Raw genomic sequence first — 9,349 nt, forward strand, 5'->3', positions numbered from 1 at the left:
GTGCAAAGGGCAATTCTAAAACACACTAATTTGGAGTTTAGTGTGTGCCAGGCAGTGTTTTAAGATCTTCACCTATAGGAACCCACTTATTCCTCACTACAACTGTCGGAGGTAAGGTTTTCAGATAAGGAAAGCCAGTCATCCCATAAATACTGTACATGGGGTCACACTATGGAGTCCTCACAGCTAACCGGGGCACCACACTGCCTCTTACAAATGAATTCGTAAGGTTTTCCAGAAAAAGATACAGGCTTTGGGGCTGCAAAAGGCCTTAGTAACGAGGAGGACCCTTCTGACTTAATGTCGGGGAAGAACTGGAGCCGAGCCCAGAGGTCTCTAGGCTCCTAGACGAATGTCTGGAACCTCACCCACAGTAACCAGCCCCTAGGGGCTCTTTCTCATGCTTGTGGCTATGGCCATGGTTCTCAACTTGGTCTGCACATTGGAGTCACCTGCAAGAGCTTTTTTTTAAAAAAATCCAGTGGCTGAGGCCACCTCCCAACACTAACTGAATCAGAATCTTTAAGGCTGAGTCCCAGCCATCATTTCAGTACTTCTGAAAGTTTCCCCGGCGATTCCAACGTGCAGGTAAAGCTGAGGATACAGGGAGTTGGCTGGGAAACAGGAACCTTGTTCTTAAACCGTGGCCACTAATCACTGATTCAGAATCACTGGGTTTGCTTGTCAACAGTATAGATTTCTGGGTCCCATCCAGATTTATTGAATCAAAATCTCTTGGAGCGGGTCACAGGATCTGCTCAGAAGAAGAAACAAAACACAAGCTCCCAGAGATTTACATGCACACCGGAGTATGAGAACTGCTAGGGCAGCTGTTTTTAAAGCATGGGCCACCAGCAGCAGCATCACCTGGAACTTGTCAGGAATACAAATGCATTGGCTCCACCGCTGACCTCCTGCACCAGAAACTGGGAATGGGGCCCAGCAGACTGCATTCAATGAGGCTCCAGTGATCTTGGCGCCCGCCGCAGTTTGCAAACCACTTCTCTGAATAAAGGGCCTCTGGTTCGAATTCCAGCTTGGTCACTCACTAGCCATGTGACCCCGGAAAGCTTGTTTAACACCTCTGTGCTTCAGTTTCTTCATTTGTTTGTTGGGTATGGGGTGTTATTGGTTGAATTATGTTCTCCCAAATGCATGTGCTGAAGCCCTCACGCCCAATACCTCAAAATGTGACCTTATTTGGAAATAGGGTCATTGCAGATGTAATTAGATGAGGTCCTACTGGAGTAGTGTGGGTTCCTAATCCGATAGGACTAGTGTCCTTAGAAAATGGGGAAATCTGGAGACAGACAAGCACACAGGGAGAATGTCCCATGAAGAAAGGTGTTCTATTGCCACAAGCCAAGGATCTACCAGAAACTAAGAGAGAGAGACCTGGAATAAATCTCTCACTAGTACCACAGAGGGAGCAGGGCTCTGCCCACACCTTGATTTGGGACTCTTGGTCCCAAGGAACTGTGAGAATACATTTCTGTTTAAGCCGCTCTGTCTGTGGTACTTTTTGACGGCAGTGCTAGCAAACTAATTTGGGGGCATTTGGGATGAGACACGTAGGCCAATGCCTGTACTAGTGGTTTCCCAATAAATGGGAGATTTTGTTATTTAAAAAGAAGGGGGGGGGGAAGTGATTCTGTACACCGTCTCCTTAAGTAGGGGTTAAACCAGAGAGAGAGAGAGAGAGAGAGAGAGAGAGAGAGAGAGAGAGAGAGAGAGAGAGAGAGAGAGAGAGAGAGAGAGAGAGAGATTCATTCAATCACCTGAAATGAAATGAGTATTAGTGAAGCAGAATAAAAGTAACCTTCATCCCTCTCACAGTGTAGTTATCTGGCTGCTGGTTGGACAGTGCCCAACCTCTGTAAACGAGTAGCTTCTTTCGCTTCTATTTGTTCACCAGAGAGCAGGAAGGAGCCAGGCTGCTGCAGACTTCCTTCTGTGCATGTTACCTGAGCAACTGGGGATCCATCTCTTTCCTGCCAGCCCCATTCTACACCATGCCTGGCACTGGGGATTGGAGCCCATTTTCTAAGCGTTTGTCCCAAGGCAGCTGGCAAGCCAGGTTTATCAAGGGAGTGGGGTCTTACGCAATTTCCAAGGTGCCTTCCATTTTAAAGCCTGCACCACTTCTTCCAATCCACCGAGGAGGTAGAGATCATCTGAGGGATAGTGTTGCCCAGTGGCAGCTGCTCAGTGATAAAGGGAATCATCCCAGCAGGCTGGGCTGACTTCCACCGCTGCCCTAGGACCTGCGCGATTTCATGGCAACTTGGGGGAGTGAATCAGGCTCAATCATGCCATATCATCCCAAGCGTGACCCTTAGGCCTGCTGTTAGCTGACTTCAGTAGTTAACAGCGAGAGCCCTTCTGTTCCAACAGGAAGCTAGCATTCCAACCAACCCGTAGAGTTTAAATTAAAACTCCCTACTGACATCCCATCCAGTTCTTGAATATCCTCTTTTCCCTCCAGGCAGTAAGGGAAATAAGGGGCACCAGTCTTGAGTTAGTAAGACTCTGTGGTGCGAGCTTATGCAATTATGCAACCTCTCTAAATTTCAGGGCTCTGGTTTTTCTCCTTTAAAATGGATTTAATAATACCTCTTTGGCTTTTCTCATAAGGTCGTTAAAATTCAAGGAGGTTGTGTATGTAAACAATAAAGAGTGATACACATGTAAGCACTGCACAGTAGTGAAATGGATCGTGGCATTGTAAACGTCTCCTACCCTGCCTGCTGGGTGGGGTTCATTGACCTGGGTATAATGGCTTTGCATATGTCTTTAAAGAATGCGAATGAAATTCTACAGTAAATTAGCAGATTGAATAAGGGCAGACTGAAGAGAACTAACACTATGGGCATTATCTCATTTAATTCACTCAAAAATCAAGTGAAAGAGAAGCTTTAACCGAGTAGAACCCTGGGGGGGTCTTTCGAGGACAGACCCCCTCAAGTCCTCTACCTGCCTCTCGTTTGTAGAAAAACTTTAGCCTCCTAGGCCTTCCCGGAGTTCCAAAGAATATATTTAATGGGAGACATGAGAAGATGAAGAAGCAAAGGGAAACGTCAAGCAAGACAAAATAATGGTAATTTAGCTATTAAACAAAGTCGAGGACCTTTAGTTCCTCCTCAAAGGCTGTAGATAATATTCCTAGCCAAATCCTTTGAGCTGTTTTGCAGCTACTGAAACCCCACCAGGTGGAGGAAGTTAACTGCACGCTGCCCACAAGCACTGTAGACCGACCCTAGACCAGCTGGAACCAGAAAGTTGATGTTGTTTACTCCCAATTACCTCACCACGAGCTGATAACGCATTTCCAACCCCCCCTCCCTTACCCTGTCTTTAAAAACCTTTCCCTGAAAGCCAGCAATGCTGGTTTTTAAGCACTAGCTTCCTGGACTCCTTGCGTGGTGCCCTGCGATAAACCTCACTTTCCTTCACCATGACCTGGTGTCAGTAGACTGCCTTTACTTTGCACAGGCCAGTGGACCCGTTTGGTTCAGTTACAAAGTAATGAACCAAATGTTAAACCAGAGGTTCCCAAACTTTCTCAGTTCACGGTCCTCCTAGCGTGTCAGCATCCCTAGGAAAGGAAACACCTAACTGTTCTATTTATTACGTAGTCAGGTTCAAACAATTCAATCCACACTGATAGTCTAACGACTTAGCACCTGTTGGGCCCTGCACATCTTCACAGATTTTAGAATCAGATACAACGGCCAACTCATTTCTCCTTCCACTTTCCTTTCATACAGTGCTAGTATTTTATCACAGCTGCAATTTTTGCTTGTCATTAACATGACATCAACAGAAGGCACGTAGTGATTTAAGATTGAAAATGAACTATCTCAAGCTAGTGGTTCACACAGTACTGGACCAATGTTGCTGTGTTTCCCAAGAAATGTAAAAATATCCCAGAGAACCCCCTGCGAATTCACTAGGGTGCCTCGGTGCACAGTTTGGAAACTAAGGTAAAAAACTAAGGCTCAAAGGTGTGAAGTAACTTCCAGTCAGAGCTTTTCAAATGTTAACATGCACAGGGATCCCCTGGGGGTCTTGTTACACTGTGGGCTCTGATTCAGCAGGTCTGGAATGGGGCCCGAGAGGCAGCTTTTCTAACAAGCTCCTGAGTTTGGAGGATACGGCCAGTTCATGGACCATGCTCTAAGTAGTGAGGCTTTAAGTGAAGCAGCCAGGAGAGGTAGGGCAGTGAACAGTCCACATCTCCAAAGCCCATGCTCTTTCCCACAACCAAACTGCTTCTCATATAACTTCTAGAAATTCCAGAAATTAGAATTCCAGTTTCTAGCTCTGCCCATAATGAGGCTTGAAAGTTCTCTCTCCCATCCACAAAATAACCAAGAAAGCTGAACAAATCAAAAATCAACAACTCCTCTGAGGTCCATCAGAGAACTGAGGTCACAGGACAAGCCACTGCCCCCAAATCTGGAGAAACCAACAGGCAGACGCAGAGAATCACAACTTACCGGAGCAGAAACCTCCGTGGAAACCAGTGCCCGGGAAGGAAAGGCTGAAGTGTATTTGATGACTTGCTGGAAGGTTAAACCTCCTGGGAGGCGCCCACACTTCTGTGAGTGTTACCTGCAGGAGCCCTGCCAGGTTCTCACAGGGAAGATCAGAGAAAAGGCCCCTCCTACTTCTGAGCAGGGGAGGGGGAAAATAGCCTTTCTTAAATACACCTGGAGAATTCCATTCTTCTTAATTAACAAGGCCTGCCCTCAAAAGAAACCAATTTACCAGAGCCTAACCTGCTGAGGTTTTACCAGATCCTAACCAACCTGGGGGAGTAGAAATACCCAACTCAGCCCTCTCTAGCCTCCCTGTCTCGCCAAAAAGGGAAGCAAACAAAACAAAACTGAGAAGCTCTTGTGAAGGTCACAGCCCGGGCCCAGGCTCACTAAAAGGGCCATAGACGCTTTCCCCTCATATCACCTTCCACATCACATAGACGCTTTCCCCCCATATCACCTTCCACATCACACAGACGCTTTCCCTCCATATCACCTTCCATATCACATAGACGCTTTCCCCCCATATCACCTTCCACATCACATAGACGCTTTCCCTCCATATCACCTTCCACATCACTAGGGCTCCCTATAACAAGTGGGGGATACACCTGGAGAACTGTGCCTCTCAGAAGATTTAAGAAGCCTCTGGGGAAATCCAAGGGCAACAGGGGAGGTAAAAACAAGGACACTGGAGGAAAGATTAGCCTCTAACACCTACAGCTCCAGCAAACAGAAAACACAGCCCAATTCCAAGCCAGATAAACACAAAACCTCACACTAACGGCCTGTTTCCTTCAGTTCCTTGTACCCAGTACTTCATGTCCCGGCTCATGACAAAAAATTATAAGGCACGCTAAAAGACAAAAACCACAATTTGAAGAGCCTCCAAACCCCTGGCCCATGTTTCATTGTCCCGTCAGACTTCACTTACAAAACACAAATTCAAAACTAAAATTATTCAGAATTTCAGGACAGAAGCCACAGAGCATTACAGCCCAAGCAGGCCACATGTCTGTGAAGCCAGCCTGCAAGTCAATCACAGTCTGGTCAGCAAGTGTTGACTCCGGTTATTCACAGCTGAACTCTGTCTGCTTCAGATCCTGCCCGAGAACTAAGTTCTGGAAAGGACGGAGTTTTGAGCAGTTGGTCTTACTCCACCCACTGTGTTTTCCTTCAAATCACAGTACAGGCAGACCTCAGAGATATGGTGGATTTGGTTCCAGACCATCACCATAGAGTGAATGTCGCAACAAAGCAAGTCACAAATTTTTTGATTTCCCAATGCATATAAAAGTTATGTTCAGTGTGCAATGGCATCACATCTAAAAAAATGATGTACATACCTTAATTTTAAAATACCTTAATGCTAAAAAATGCTAACCATCATCTGAGCCTTCAGCAGGGTGTAGTGGTAACATCAAAGATCACTGATCACAGATCATGACAAAAAATACAATAATGAAAAAGTCTGAAATATTTTGAGAGTTACCAAAATGTGATACAGAAACACAAAATGAGCAAATGCTATTGGAAAAATGGCACTGAGAGACTTGCTCCACGCAGGGTTGTCACAAACCTTCAATTTTGTAAAATATCTGCAAAGCTCAATAAAGCAAAGTACAATAAAACGAGGTCTGCCTGTACTGTTCCTGGGACCACCTGTAGCAGCCCACGTGCTTTCTCACTAGACGCAGGCCTTGGCCCTGAGGGCAAACCCTCTGTCCTGCTGCAGGACAGAGCCCCCAGTCCTGTGTATGTATCTGCCACGCTCCATGACACACTGAGGGATGTCTCCTCAGTGCAGGCACGCTTAGCTGTTTTCAGATGGAAACAGTATGTATGAAACGCTGCATGTCATCTGCAGAAGCAATTCAACCGAAAGACACTCTCATAAGATATTTACTTAAAGCAAATCAAAGCTATTCAGTAAGACAAACGGTAAAACACGGGCGACATTATCTCACTGCAAAGAGGATTGCCTCAGCCTCACCGACAGACGCTCACGGCCATGAGAACATAAGTAAAAAGTCAACAAAGCCCTGGTGCCTGTGGGTGTTCTGTCACCCATCAGAATTTAGGCACCAAACCATAGTTCATGCGGCATGTTAGAAGCAGTGGAGGGTCAACTGAAAAGGGGAATCATCCATGGTTAATATAGGGATAACATAGGGATAGAAATTGCTATCTACCATCACAAGTGCCTTTTTGAGGGTGGATCCTGGAAAAATGAAAGGCTCTTTCATTCTGCCCAGTTCCCAAATGGGTTTGGACTTGCAGAGCTTGGCTTGGAGCTAAACTTTGGTAGTGGGGCAGTAAGGAGCTGAAATTGGAAGGATCTGGTTTTCCTCCTGAAAGGAAGGCAGTAGAGGAACTGAGTAGGAAGCTGGAGTTTGCACTATGGAAAAATGGCCAAGCGATTTTTTTTTTTTTTAAATAAGGGATGTCTTGAATTCAATGTTAAATTGTATGTGTTGCTATATTAACGGGATGGTACGAAATGCTGATTGAGATCCATTTCTGACTTCCGAGGTTACAAAGTGGTGCTGTGATAACAACAGACACAGGGCACTGTAAAGAACCAAGTTCCCAGATTCTCCAGGTCCGAGGGGCTACCAGCATTCATATGGGATCTATGTAGACAATGAGTCAGACCTGCAAGGGGGACCAACTCCTGCTATCAGCAGTCACATCAAGGTAAACCAGTGTGCAGTAAAGGGTTAACCTTGCCCAAAGAAAGGTTGGACCCAGGTGAGGCTCCTAAGAGTTAACCTCTGAGCCCGTGGAAGAGCCTGCCTGATCAGTGTCTTTGTTTACCTGGTTTCCTTGGACCACATCCAATAGTCTACGCCAACAATGTGATTTATGATGGAGGCCTTGGGCCATATGGTATCAGCTTGACCTCTAAGGGCTGGAGACTGAAGTCAGTCATATGTGTGGTCAGCCCTGCTGACATGACTGACCCCCAACAAAAACCTTGGATACCAAGGCCGGGGTGAGCTTCCCCGGTAGCAATAACCTGGGCACGTTGCCACACATCATTTCTGGGAGAAGTAAGCACTGTTCCACGACTCCACTGGGAGAGGACCAATGGAAAATCACACCTGGTCGCTCTTGGACTCTGCCCAACACACCTCTTCCATTTGCTGTAATACGTCATAATGGTGAGTATAATCACTTTTCTGAGTTCTGGGAGTCCTTCTAGAGAATCATGGAACTTGAGGGTGGTCTTGGGGACCTCCTGAACTGCAGCCTGTCTCTTCTTCCCCTCACCAGGTAATTGCAGAGAAAAGAAAGGGTGGGGGCCACAGAGCAGCTCCATACCCTCCCAGTTCTGCAGGCTCAGATCACAGGACCGTGCCCTGCCCTGAAAGGGGTGATACTGACAGGAGAGTGGAATTTTAGAAATAAACAGCATGGAATTTTTGTAACCAGAAGAAGACTGTTAGAATAACAAAGTGATTGGAAAGTAAGAGTCAGCCTGAGATGTGGAGGGAACCCATCTGATGCTTTAACAGAGGCCAGTGGGAGGAGTTGTTGAGAAAAAGGTTCATATTGATACCACAGCATTTGAGATGCCTCAGTGAAGCTGGCCTTCACACAAATGTTCCTTCTGCATAGGGCAGTCGTTTTCAACCCAGACTGCACGTAGAATAAGGCCCTAAGGCATGTGGGCCTTATCTGCAGGGATTCTATTTTAATTAGGATGGTCTAGAGGGTTGCCATTACTAATTTTTTAATTTTTTTTATTTTTTAAGAATAGCTGGGTTTTATTTTATTTACTTGAGCCCAGCCGCTCCGCGGCACGTGGGATCTTCCCGGACTGGAGCACGAACCCGTGTCCCCTGCATCGGCAGGCGGACTCCCAACCACTGCGCCACCAGGGAAGCCCACTAATTTTTTAAAAATTAGCCTTATTGAGAAATAATTTACAAACAATAAAATTACCAGTTTTAAATGTACAATCTGTTGAGCTCTGAGAAATGTACATACTAAAAACACTACCATAATTATGATGTAGAATATTTCCATCTCCCCAAAATGTTCCTGTCTAGCCTGTTTAGGCTGCTATAACAAAATACCACAGAGTGGGGAGCTTGTAAAGAACATACACTGATTTCTCCCAGTTTTGGAGGCTGGGAACTCCAAGATCAAAGTGCCAGTATGGTCAAGTTCTAGCAAAGGCCTGCTTCCTGGTTCATAGCTGGTACCTTCTCTCTGTAACCTCACACAGTGGAAGGGGCTAGGGAACTCTCTGAAGCCTCTTTTATGAAGCATGAATCCCATTCATACGGGCTCTGTCCTCGTGTCCTAATCACCTCCCAAGGGCCCCACCTCCTAAGACCATCAACTTTGGGAGTTAGGATTCAACATATGAATCTGGGGTGGTGGTGGCCACATTCAGACCACAGGAGTTTTCTTGTGCATCTGTACCTTCGATACATTCCTCTAATCCCTGGCCCCTAACAGTGATCTAATTTCTGTCTCTATAACTGTACCTTTTCTAGAATGTATATAAATTATATCGTATGTAGTCATTAGGTCTAATGTCTTTCACTTAGCATTATGTTTTGAGATTCACCCACACTGTGCTTATCAGTAGTTTGTCACTCTTTATTGCTGAATGATTTCCTAATCTATGTATATACTGTAATTTGTTTATCCATTTACCAGTTGGTAAATATTTGGGTGGCTTCGGTTTTTGGCTCTTATGACTAAGTCATCTATAAACATTTAAGGACAAGTCTTTGTCTTTTTTTTTTTTTTTTTTTTTTTTTTTTTTTTTTTTGCGGTACGCGGGCCTCTCC

Source organism: Physeter macrocephalus, chromosome 5 (genome assembly GCF_002837175.3).
Source record: "Physeter macrocephalus isolate SW-GA chromosome 5, ASM283717v5, whole genome shotgun sequence".
NCBI classification, from domain to species: Eukaryota; Metazoa; Chordata; class Mammalia; order Artiodactyla; family Physeteridae; genus Physeter; species Physeter macrocephalus.